General features: G+C 30.4%; 1 protein-coding gene across 1 annotated transcript in view; it reads right to left on the bottom strand.

Annotated features, from left to right (window-relative positions):
* Positions 1-14,284, bottom strand: part of LOC119616243 (ionotropic receptor 75a) — a 468,776-nt gene that overhangs the window by 356,373 nt on the left and 98,119 nt on the right. The gene's annotated exons all lie outside the window — the stretch shown is intronic.

Here is a 14,284-nt window from a genome sequence, read left to right as displayed (position 1 = left end):
CATCACATTTAATAATAATCTTTTTCAGATTAGTTCAATCCTACCGACATTGTAAGCGAAGTTCAGATGGGTAAAATAAATGAAAAAAACGAGATGAAATAAATGTGCATTTAATTTTACAATAGAATCGGAATAATAATGATCTGAATCGGATGCTAGTTGCATGCTCTTCACAAAATTTTCCTATTGACATATTAGTATACAATCAGATGCGTTTTAATTTGTAATAAATAACCTGCGGACTGCTGGGCTGTAGCTTGCGCAAAAGATTAATACCCTACCCATTATAGTGGTATAGGCTATAAAAATTAAGCATTTTTATCTTTTTCTACACAAAAAAAAAACGAGTGAAATATGAATTAATTAGTCGTTTTTGCTACATATTAGTGGAAAGAAATGCCCGAAACGCTCGATATTAACATTTTATACCTTGTTGGAAAGACAATTTTCTCTAGAAGATATGATTTGGTCCAAATGTTAAGAAAATATAATTTTAATGTGACAATTTTTAAAGAAATTAAAAAAGAGTGCATTATTAGACTTTTGTAGCATTTTTGCATATTTTTAAAAACCTTTATTTTTTCAAAACTTTATTCTTATTCTTGAAAATTAAATAAAAAACAAAATAATTTTATTTTATAATTCTACTTCGTGTTTTACATTAAAAAAAACAAATGTGACTTCGTGTAATTTATTGGTTATCTGAACGTCCCAGCAAAATATTTGCTTACAAATTCACAGAATCACCAGAACTCATCGAATAAAGTGCTTACAATTCTACTAGAAAAATTTCTTACTTTTGTTTGAGATGTCCCAAAAGTAAGTCAATATTTTTTAGTTGGAAATAAGTTGTTTTTTTAGTAGAGTTATTTATAGAATATTTATGAAAAAATAAAAAGTCGACACAGACTGGGGTTGAACTCAGTACCTTCCGTCTGCCAGTTGGATGCTCCACTCACTACACCACTGCTTAACTGTTTTATTGTGCGTCAAATAACAGTTTTCACACACAAATACTATTTTATTTTCTGTTTGTCTAAAAATGGACATTTGATATCGTGTGAACAAAAAAAGGAAAAATGAAAAAGTAACTGTTTTATTTTTGTTTGTTTCTTTATTTTAATAAAGTACTTAATGGTAATCATTGGAAGCAAAGATTTTGCTGAGGTAAAACTGAATCCTATTAAACTAGTTCTTCAAACTTTGAGATAAATCAATTACACTATGCGACAAAAATAAATATATGGGAAGTGATACTATTTGTCTGAAATTTGCCAAACACCTCCAAAATCTTGAGGTACGGGTAAAACCCCGCTTTTTCGTACATTTAAGCATTTATAAGTCAGTAATATAGTTGATTTTAAGTTTCTCAGCGGATTTAGAAAGAAGAAGCTGAGGCCTTTATAATGATATACTTACATATGATGTTTAAGTAACCTGGAGAAATACATATGTGTGCATTTCATCAGCAAACATATTTTTATATGTACCTTTCACCTTAGTGAGAAGGGTATATATAAGTTTGTCATTCCGTTTGTAATGTCCACAATATAATTTTCCGACCCTTTAAATTAAATATAATATTCTGGATCCTTATAGATAGCGTCGATTAAGCCAAGTCCGTCTGTGTGTCTGTTGAAATAAATTTTCTGAAGATTCCAGATAGCTTCAGGATCCATATCTTCAATAATTCTGTCAGATATGCTTTCGAGAAGTTTAAAATCAGCAAAATCCGTCCATAAATATCGTAGATATAAGCAAAAATCCGAGACAACCTCTGTAAATTTCATCAAAAAAAGAGAATCAAATGCCAAAGAATAATAAGAAATTGGACGATGAAATTTAGGAATTTACTCTCAAAATTAATAAAAAGGTAAATGAACGCTTTACTAAAAAAACTTTCAATAAAACAGAAACATGATTTTTAAACCGTTAAAAACATATAATGTTTTAAACCAGAGAGCTCTCAAATGAGCTCTCTGGTTTATTTTCCAACATACGTACGTAGCTTCCAAACTAAGAGAATGAGAGCTTGGAAGTTTTTTGATGGAGTTACACATAGAGAAATCTCTGTTTTTAAACACAAATATAAGTTCTTGTTTGCGAATGTTATTTTTGCATATGAGAATGTTTGATATTTAATATTTATTTTAATTTTAAAATATCTCAAGAAAAATTATAAAAAATTTATTTGAAGAATTTTTTTCTGAGTAATTGTAAAAAATAATGAGAATTTTAATAAAGGTGAATCAACGACATAAACTCCTCCTAAACAAATACCCGTTACTATGTTAATCCTTGATAATGCAAGCCTATTTACAACATTATCCTGTAAATATTTTCAATTAATTGACTTTTATAGCACTGTATATGAGCGCAAAAGTTCTTGGAGGATATTTTTATATACCTAACGATCCATTATTTGTTTCATTTTTTAAAATCTTTCATTATTTCTTTACATTTTTTTTACATGGAGTATATATTAAGATTCATTTTGTATCTGTGCAAATAAATGCATTTCCGAGAGCCATGTTCATAAATAATAGGTCGTGTTTAAATTTTTTCCAATCCTATTCATAACAAATCCAGAAAATGTTTTTTTATTATTTATAATACAGTACACTGTAAAGTAGTTAAGTCACTACACCAAAAACACTAAACAATTTTACAAACTTTTCTTTTAGTGCATGGAATGCAAAAACACAAAGTGAAGTAGTGTTAAGGGCCCTTCACACGGTCACACTTTACGTACGACAAGTCTAATGAAAAAGTAAAATGAAATTCCATCCGTATGACAAAAAAGAGAATAAAAGTCGTATGATTTATATTTTTTGTATTTACACGATTGGTATAAAACAATAACAAAGTAAGATGGAACAGCTGTTTCACTTTTTTTGTATGTGTTTACATGGAAATACATACCTGATCTAATGCGACTTGCTTGTTTTTTGAATCATTTCAAAAAATGAAGAGAGTCATACGACTGTCAAATTTTCCATCCGTATTTTCTCTCAATGTGTGATGGTTTCATTACATATTGCGTTTAGACGATCCCATCCGTTCTCTTCTACACAAAATTTTGACAGATCATATTACTTGTGTGCTCGTGTGAAGGGGGCTTTAGTGTGGAAAGAAAATTTTACGCTCTGCCGATGTGTGAATTAAAGCTTCAAAAATAGTAATAAGCATCTGCACATAATGGACATAATATTTTGCAGAAAAGCGGATAATTTTATTTCTTAAAATTTATACAAATCAAATGTGCAATAAAAATATTGATATTGATCGGGAGTATAAATTTAAATGTTTTATATTTTTCCTAAAATTTTTAAGGACGTTTTTATGCAACTACGTAGTTTTGGAAACAGTGATGAAAGTGGTTGGAGCTCCAATACTTATATAAAAATTGTACCTTAGAGTTAGGTACCGATTGACAACATTAGTTCTTGTATATTTTGGCTTTAGTTCTTGTATATTTTGTTATTGCGAAAGTAACGGTAGTGTTGGAAAACATAAATAAATTGAAATGTTATAAAATTTAACTGATTTTAAACACACTATGGGCAAAGGCGAATATTGAACTCTTACTTGTTGATTTTAGTTTTGCACCGTTTTTCATGTTTGGAGATGTTTTTCACAAAGTATTTTATATAGGAACCGCACTATGCATTTAGAAATCCATTAGCAATTGACGACGTTATTGATCTTTTTCATAATACAACATTTTTCAAAAACTGATTTTCTGAAAGATGCTTTATATGGGGGATAGGGTTAAATATGGGCCGATCTTCATAAAACTTACTGACACGATTTATGTTTATATAAAAGTTATATAAAGTCTTGATATTAATATAATTTAGAGAATAATGGAATTAAAGTAATTTTCTGCATGGGGACTAGATTTAAATAGTTCCGTATTATTAAAAAATCAGCAATATCACTAAGGATTATAGCAAACTCATTTGTACCAATTTTTGTATTGATCGGACCTTATTTGAAACTAGTTTTCATGCAAACCCTCCTTCAGAAAATGATTTTAATTCCATAATTCTTCTAATTATGTTAATATCATGATGAAAACTTTTAGAATGATTTATTAACTATAAACTGGGTTTCTGTAAGATGGTCAATATGGGGGTAGCGAAAATTATGGACCGAAAATCAGGTTTCATAAATATTGGTTTCGATTCCTAAAAACCTTTTTTGGCTCAATTTTAAAGCCAGCTATGAAAGTTAAAGTCATTTTCTAAAGAAGGTAAATTCCTCATAAAATTTGGAATTTCATAAAGAATTTCATCCTAAACAGCGTTTTAAATGGGGGTAGAGTCAACTATGAGTCCTTCCTCAAAAACTTAGTAGAGAGATTTCGTTTAATATAAACAGAGATTTCGGTTTATATAAAACTTGTTTATGATAAATTTCATCGCTGTACTGGCATTTTGAAGCAAGATAAGAGCGTTAGAGTCATTTTCTGTTGGAAACCTTTTATGCTAATAAAAATTAGCAGAGAGATTTTAGTTCATCAATATTATGGCATCTTGAAGCCAGCTATGAGCTAAAGCCAGTTATAACTGTTTGAACTGTATACCGGAGGGCCATTTGTATGTGGGCCAGGTGAAATCTTGAACCGATCTTGCCCTCTAACTTTTTCCGTTGGGACCCTATAGTGTTTTCAACAGAACAGGACGACAGACGGATATTGCCAGATCGTTTTAGAATCTAATGAGAACCAAGAATATATGCGTCTTAGACCAATATTACGATGAGTTACAAACGGAATGACAAAAACAATATACCCTCATCTTTTTGATGGTGGGTATACAAATAAATGAAACTCTTATTTTTAGAACATATTTTGAGTATTTTACTGCGCTTATAACACTTTTTTAGAACACATTTTTGTTTTCCCTGGTTATCACAATATTGACATTTATTTATACGTTACCATTAATTTCACATGTAAATATTATCGAATGGGATGATTTCACAATATTTGATGTAAAATATCCTAAAATATTAGTTTTTGTTATATTGAATGAAGCACAATGCACACAAGTCACAAATATCACAAGAAAAATGTACTTCATACTTAATGAACATTCAAATTGTTTCTGATTTTGGGAAAAATGTAATCAGTGTTGCAAAAGTTTTGATTGACATTTAAATTACCTACATATATAAAATAGAAATAATTATCTAATTGTGTAATAGCCGATAATAATAAAGCACTTGTTTTCTACAAGATTATATTTAAACGTTACACAATTGTTTACCTTCGAAATAATTCTTATGAATTAATAGTTTCTAATTTCATATTTAAATATGCACAGAGAAAGAAAACGACATATTAAAATCAAATTTATTTTTCGCAATTTCCAAACATTTTGGATAGAAAACATATTAAAAAGGTTGAGTACGTCATAATATTCTTTATTTAAAAAAAAAGTAAAATCGAAGTGAAAAGGGGAAAAATTTGGACCTGCTGTGCAAAAAAACTTAACTAGGGTGGGTAAAAGGCTGAAAATTTATATTTCAAATGTAAATATCTCCTAATAGATATAATTTTAGCTATGATATTATAGTACTCGAAGAGCAGATTTCATATACATATGTATGTATATTATTTTTCAAATCGGACCACAAACGATGATCTAATATCGTTTTCATAATGTTATATACCCGAGGTATCCTATTTTGGCTACCTCTGGTCGCGCCCCTGGTATGTCCATAACATCAAAATTAATACTGCGATACTTAAAAAACATTATAGAAACAATTAGGGCAATCGGACTGCTTTAATTGGTTGCGCATTGGCTTTGAATTGAAAAATATACTAAGGTTTTACCAATTTATTACGACAAATTATGTATAACGTACTTTGAATTACTACGATAAAAAATTGGAATACTGCAATTATCTTTCCAACAATGTTTAAAACACAGAAATCGGTTTGAAATTTAAAAATTTATTACAAAAGACCATAAATGCAAAAACTTTATTTCAAAATATCAGAATATTTATGTTTTTTTAATTAAATATGTATTACCAAAATTATTTGTGTTTTTATCAATTTCCACATTTGTTTACTTTTTTATGACAATGGAGTTTTTTTTAAAACATACATATTTATGTTCTTTTCAAAAGTATTTATTTATGAACGATAATTTTTCAAATTATTTTCTTACTTATTTTGTTAGTCCGCAATATATGCCCAGGAAAAATAAAGCGAAGTACTTCCAAAAGAATAACATTTATCACCACTTCAAAAGTTGCAATTAGTTTTTTTACCTTCTGTGGAAGTGATGTTTAATGACTTCCGAAGAAGCGAAAATAATTTTATTTTTTCAATGTTGGAGATACTTTTTTTGTTCTTACATTTTTGTGAGATAAAAAATCTTATTTTTGAGCTTCTGTTTTAAATGTATCTATTACTCTTATTAATGTTAATGTCATTTAAGTCAAATTAGTTGTATTCTATAATAATACAATTTCACTTCCGAATAACTTCCAAAAAAAGAGCATAAAAATTACTTCTTCAGAAGTAGTGAATTTGGAATCAAATAAAAAGGACATCCCTCCTATGACAAGCCTGTGTTTAAATCATCACTTCTTCAGGTCTTTTTAAGTACTTCCATGGAGTAAATTCTACTTCTTTTTCTCTTCTTTTTTTGCAAAGGTTTATATGGATTTCAATGTTTCCAGCGCAAAATTTAAAATTTATATTTCTAATGGTTTTCTAAATTTACGAATTTTTATATTTTTAAGGGAGGTCCATGCCCCCTAATGCTAATCCGCCAATTTATTACAAAATGTTTATATGGCTGGAGGTACGAGGCTCCAACTTCCAGTCCGCCCATATTTTTTTAAATATTAAACCTAAGAGAACTCTATTTGTAATAGGTATTGACCAGCACTTCATGGTTGGTCAACTAGCGCCGAAAAGAACACTAAAATACCTAAGACGAAGCCCACAGCATCATTAGTCACTACTAGTATCGTTGAGGAGTCAAATCCTAAAAGCGATTAGGTTACCACTAACTCGCACACTAACCGTCACAACAGGCCCAGACAAGGACACTAAAATACCCAAGACGGTACAAAGCATAATTAGCCAGTACTAGTAACGTTGAGGTGTCAAATATTAAAAGCGAGCAGAAAATCACTCACTCGCCGGAAGACAGAACAGCGGTGCCTTCCAAAATTAGGAAGGTGCCAATTAAAAAGACAGCTATTCCTAGGCCTGATAAGGGCACCGCAGTGCCATTAATAGTATGCACTGTATCAATAGCCACTTCAGTCTACCCGGAGGAGTCAAATTCAGACAGCGAGGAGGCCATTACCAACTCGCTGGAAGGCAGTTATCCAAATAAACCTCCATCAGAGCGAGACGGCTACCAACGCTCTGATGACTAACATAAACATAGGTTAGATACATATAGTATTAATTCATGAAACTTGAAAGATTAAATAACGTAATTTCCAGAACTTATGTTTTCTCCTCTCAACAGGATTATCAACATCGGATGCAACGGTGCTGAAGTAAGGTCGTGGCAACATATTCCTTGCATCTGTTTATCTGCCTTTCGATTCTCCGACACTACCACCAACGTCGGATCTGATGAAACTGGTTGAAGAGGTGATGGCATATAGCTTTGGGTAGCACAAACACAAATCGCAGGGCACAAGCCCTTATGAATTTCCTTAATACTAAAGACTTGATCACATTGAACTAAAATACTAAAGTTACCTTCGTCAATAGAATCAAAGAAGAAGTATTAAATATCACTATATGTTCAGAAGAGCTTATAAACGAAATCCAGGATTGGAGAGTTTCGGAACAGCACTCCTTTTCTAACCATCGTTACATAAGATTTAAAATATTAAAATATTACAGTGCATTAATCAATTTTTGTTCAAATCAGTTTTTAGAGGACCCTAGATATCGGCGAGATCCGAATCTTCAATAATTCTGTTAGACATGCTTTCAAGAAGATCGCTATTTAAAATCAGCAAAATAGGTCCATAAATAACGGAGATATAAGCAAAAATCCAAGACAACCTCTGAAAATTTCATCAAAAATTTAGATTTTTCGTGCATGCTGAGGCAGAAATTATAAACAAAGAATAACAACAACACACATAACCATATGGTAAATTCTGTTATTGTACTACTTGTTTATAAGGATGCCAAACGGGACTGACTTTTACAAATCCCGGGATTCGGGATTTTTAAAATTGCAATCCCGGGATCCCGGGATTTTTATACATAAAAATCTTAAATCTTCTTGTTTGTGAAGAAAATTGTTTAATCTTTTGGAAATTAATCGACAAAAGATAAATTTAAATTAAAGCAATCCAATTAATTCCAATCCTTAAATAAAAAATTTTAGAATATCATAATTTCAGAAATTGAGTAACTACATACATACATACTTCCTAAATAAAAATAAATATCACGTTCAATCCTTCGAATATCAATTTAGATCATAAATGCCTTTTCTTTGGAAAATGTTATCTACATTCAGAACAATTTAATTTACCTTTACCGTTATCACTCAGATTTGTAGAAAACTTGAAATGCAAAACCTTCTAGATATCATAAAAAAAATCAATTTTATATATGACTGTGCCGAAATAAAATAAATATTCCGGTATGTGATGGAAATCAAACGATTTGAAAAGGTATGATGAATTGCGATCGAGGAATGGTTTATTATTTTCTTGCAAAATACTACGCAGACAACAAAATACGATTCGATTTTAAAAATGAATTTCATCAAATAGCTGATGTTATTTATTGATATTAATATGGGCGTCAAACTGATTTTCAAAGGATGTCCTTTTAGGATTTCTTGTGTTAATTTTGGTCAAAATTTGCGGCCTAAATATAATGAGTCTACTATAGACAAAGAATTTGTATACTTTTTGGGTCTACGGAAAAATGAAAAAATAAATTTTGTATGTACTATATATGGAATCATACCACTTAGGTTCAAAATGTACAAAATAAGCTGTGCTAAATTTTCTTCTGCATAAGTCATAAATAAACTAAGATCGTAATTTTCAAGCGAATTGAATGAAATTATGGCTCAAAAAAGAATTTTAAATTTAGTAACAAATGCCGGGATTCATTTTGAAAAATCCCGGGATTCGGGATATCCTAATCCTGAAAAAATTCCGAAAATTTTCGGGATTAGGATTTCGGGATTGGCATCCCTACATGTTTATAAACAAGTAAGAGTTCTATATTCGGCTTTGCCGAATCTTATATACCCTTGACCATGAACTATTACAAAAAATCAGAAAGTCACCTTTTATAGATTTTCGTGTAATTAGTCAAAGTCCCCTTTCATAGGTTGTTACCTAATCCGAGCCCATGTTTCTAGGTTCAATATTATAGAAAATTCAAAAAGTACCAAGAAGTCCCCTTTTATGTGTTCTCACTTAATACGGGTTCTAAATGCTTAATTTCATGTTTTTAGGAACAATAATTTAGAAAATTCAAAAGGTACTTTTTGTAGAACGAAAAAGTACCAAAAAAGACTTAATCCGGGCTCTACATACATAATTTCATGTTTCTACGTTCAACATTATAGAAAATTCAAAAAGTACCTTTTGTAGAACGAACAAGAGAGTGTGTTATATTCGGCTGTGCCGAATCTCATATTCCCACCATCAAACCGTATGCCTTAAAAGGAATGATCCCCTATAAACATCAGGGTGATATTACTCATCAAATTAACTGAAGAGGACCTTATATGAGAGATAGGGTTAATAATTGACCGTTTTTCATACATTTTTTTTTTTTTTTTTTTGGCCAATTTTGGTTCATACAAAACATCTTTACATCTCTTCTCGACACTTTCCGCATGAAATTCGGTAGGAAGATTTACGTTCCTATAAATGTTTCTTATATAAAATTTCATAACTGTTCACGTATTTTTAAGTCAGCAAAGATCGTTAAAGTAATTTTCTTATGAACCGATCCTCAATACATTTGGAAGAGAGGTTTTAACTCGTACAAAAAATATGTGTGTCGAATTTCATCGCTTTTCTCGTTCGTTTAAGTAATTCTTTAAGGGCACCTTATATGGGGAGTAGGGTCAATTATGGACCGATCTACATAAAGTTTGATAGAGAGATTTTGGCTTCATTGAAACTTATGTGTGTCGAATTTCATCACTATACTCGCATTTTTAAGCCAGTAATGAGCGTCAAAGTAATTTTCTGAAGGGGACCTTATATGGGGATAGGGTCAATTATGGACCGAACCTCATAAAGTTTGATAGATAGATTTTGGCTTTATTGAAACTTATGTGTGTCGAATTTCATCACTATACTCGTATTTTTAAGCCAGTAATGAGCGTTAAAGTCATATTCTGAAGGGGACCTTATATGGGTGGTAGGGTCAATTATGGACCGATCAACATAAAATTAGGTAGGGAGATTTTGGATCATATGAGACTTATGTGTGTTAAATTTTATCACTATACTCTTATTTTTAAGCCAGTAATGAGCGTTAAAGTCATTTTCTGAAGGAGACCATATATGGGGGGTAGGGTCAATTTTGGGCCGATCCTCATAAAATTTGGTAGAGAGATTTTGGATCATAAGAGACTTACTTATGTTAAATTTCATTCTTATACTAGTATTTTTAAGCCAGTAATGAGCGTTAAACTAATTTTTTGAAGGCGACCTTATATGGGGGTAGGGTAACTATGAACCGATCCACATAAAATCTGGTAGGAAGATTTTTGATCATATGAAACTTATTTATGTCGAATTTCATCGCTATACTCGTACTTTTAAAACAGATATGCCCATTAAAGCTGTTTTTCGGGGTCCACTTGTATGGGGGCTAGGGTTGCCAGATTCCGATTCACAAAAAGCTGGACATTGGGTTTTAAAAGGCTGGACAAAACAAAAAAAGCTGAACATAAAAAAACTGAGAAAATGTTAATTTTGGTTTTGTATAAATAATTTCACAGTGATACACCAAAATACTTTTGTCATATCGCGACTCATCTCTGTCTATATCTCTGGACTTTTTGATTTTTATGCAAATATACTATTTTTCATCCCTTAATCAAAAATTCTATAAAATATAATTTGTTAATAATTTTTGTTTTGACCATATCTCCGATTCTTATAGACCTATTTTACTGGTTTTAAACAGCTAAATTCTTAAATTAAGTTAGTTAAAATTTGGATTCCCGAGATTTATGGAGCGTAGTTTCTCACATTTTTTAATGGTCTTTTCGACTATACTATGCCAATTTGCATATATGCAACAAATGTCAATATTTATATCCCTAATATACATATCGTCCCTGTTTTGAATATTAGTACTATGTGAATTTTAACAAAGTTTTCAGAATAACAAAAAAAAAAAAACACTTTAATTTAGCTGTTATTTTGACATATAGCTATACTTTAGAAAAATATGCCTCTTCGCTGATTTGTTTACTAAAATATTTAATACGTATTTTGAAAAATTACTCAATTGTTTACGCGCTTTAGCGCAATTCAAAAAAAAAAAAACTCCACATAGGACTTTTTGGAAAACAGTTTTTATATTGAAAATTTTTCCCATTTAAGCACAGATTTGAAGATTTCTTTCGAAATATGAGTTAAGAGACTTTATGGGGTATATTTGACAAATTATAATAACGTGTAGCGAATGTAAGCATTGCATCCATATCTTCAGGGCTAAATCTTTGCATGTATCGCGATTATTGATCGTCGTACGATTTTAAATGTTATTACAACTTTTGTAGAGAATACAATTTCCAATATTTTGGTAATGATTATTTTCGCGAGTCAGCATTTGATTTCGAATTATTTTGATTTAATTTTCCTTAGCTATGTTACTTAAGAATATCAGTTAGATTTATACTAATAAATATATTTCGACTTATTATCACAGCATCTGTTTATTCAGAATTTTAAATTGGTATAGAAATTGCAATTTTACTTTCAATTTGAAATTTAATTTTGTGGACTTAATTTACTCCCTCCAAATTTCATAAAAATCGGAATGCACAGTGGGGCAGAATGGAAATTTTTTGGAAATAAATCTGGCATTTCTAAACGGCTGATCCGATCGGGATAAAATTTGGCGTGAGCGTAGCCAAGGAGTATTCGAGTTTAAGTTTTGAAGATGAACCCTGCAGATGCCCCAGGGACGGCGCTGTGGCGGCTCAAAGTAGGGTACCTACGACATGTAAAATTTTTAAACTCGTGCCATTTTTTTGTTTTTCACCCAAATACAAAGATTTTTATATTTTGTGAAAGCGCTCGACGAGATCTTGAAAAAACATGCTTGGACATACTACTTATCTCTTATAATATCCGAGTTATAGGCATTTAAAAATTTAGTGATACAAAATTTACCATACCTTGGTCCGCCTTTTTTTAAATACCGGGCGTAATTTTGGACCAAATGGACTCAATTTTTTCTTGTTAGTTAGACAACAAAATTTCCAATAATATACAAAAAATTTCAGATCAATATTGTTTACAGATCCAAAAATATACGTTTTTTAATCTAAGAATTCAAAAAATTTTAGATTTTTGGCGTTTTTTTTGCCAAAAATGTGTCTTAACTCTTTTATTAATAAAATAAAATTTTTATTAAGAACATATAACAATTTTATAGTTTTCTAAAAGGTATCTTTACGCAGAACGCTTTGGCGTAAAAAACTTGTCCTATTTTTTGAAAATGTTGCCACTGCGTCCTTCCGAATATGACCTATTTTTTATCAAAACTTCAACTTTGGGCGACATGTTCTAAAATCCCAAAGCTGGAATTAGAAAACTGAAAGCAGTTTTGGAAACCTCAATATGTTTTCTATTTACTCCAAAAGTATTTTCCCAGCCCTGAAAGAAATGTGGACCCTATGGGCAAAAAAGTAAAAAATCCCATTTTTGGGATTTTCATTCCTATTTTTGGGAATTGCGGGATGCCCTTTGACCTTTTCAATTTTTTTTTTTGCATATTCTTATTTGAAATGACAAATTTAACAAGCGTTGAAAATTTCATTGAGTTTTGTTCATAAATAAAGATTTTGTCATATATTACATATTTGTTTAATTTCTAAAACTATGATTTATATCAAAATTTTAATAGGATCGCAGATAGCTACAACAATTTAGTCCATATTTATCCCTTAATATCATTTTTTAGTTAGATATGGAAATTCTCGACCCTTTACAAAAAATTTCAAGCCAATATCTCACATTCAAATATATGTTCATTTAAACCTGTGTCCTTTAATTTCATCTTTTTCATATTTTAGTATTAAGTATGACAGAACATACATTTGGTGTTGAATAAAATATTTGGACAATTTTTAAAAATTATTTAGTTAATTATTTTATTATAATATTGTATATAAAATAAAAAAATTATAATTTTATTATGAGCCACGCACAACAACACCTAAATCACCCCACACAAATTACCTTTCCCGCCCACCGAAATATAAAACACAATTTAATACAATATCATCAGTTAGTATAATAGCTTTTTTTATTTGAACTGTTTATCTTAAACATAATACAATTAATTCTTACAACCTACTTATATAGTTAATTCCTAACACTACTTATTTTCTATAAAATAATCTGTCATATCGGTATACATATCCAGAAGGTAATATAAGTCCTTTAAATCTTCCTTGTTTTGAGATGATAGAGTTTCATAACAAATCCATCTTTTTCGCATAGTTGAAAGAACAGGATCAGAAGATAGAAGTAAACTATTAAAAATATCTTCATTCTGTGATTGCCTGGAGCATTTTCTTGAGCTGAATAGTTGAACATGCTTAAAATCTCGATTCCTCGCTTCCTGGGCTTCTTCTGTTAACTCTCCAAGTGGAAGAATATTCGATTCAATTATTATTTGACCATGACACAATACTTTGTGTACTGTTGGTGTTAGTTCCCTCCATGGATACAGAGATACAAGTAATTTAGAAATTTCAGATGTGTATTCCCCAAATCGATTTTCATTAATTTTATGTTTACTATTCAGTGCCATTAAAATAGTTTTAACTCTTCGAAGCAACTCCTTGTCGATTCCAGTTATTTTTGAAGTAATTTCAAAATCACGAAAAAACCTTCTCGACGTATTACCGTCATTTGTACTACCGCAACTTGAAGGTGGTTTGTCGATGTTTAATCCCATCTGAACTTTAAATTCTTCTTGGATTATGCTTTTTCCGCAGCTCTCAGTTCTTTCAATTCTTCATTATTTTTTGTTGATTTAGTAGGATAGTTTGTT

The sequence above is a fragment of the Lucilia sericata genome, unplaced genomic scaffold (genome assembly GCF_015586225.1).
Source record: "Lucilia sericata isolate MDLA Ls3-8-SP2 unplaced genomic scaffold, ASM1558622v1 Contig000063F_arrow, whole genome shotgun sequence".
Lineage (NCBI taxonomy): Eukaryota > Metazoa > Arthropoda > Insecta > Diptera > Calliphoridae > Lucilia > Lucilia sericata.
The sequence above is the reverse complement of the archived record's forward strand: the minus strand, read 5'-3'. Positions and strand labels throughout refer to the sequence as shown.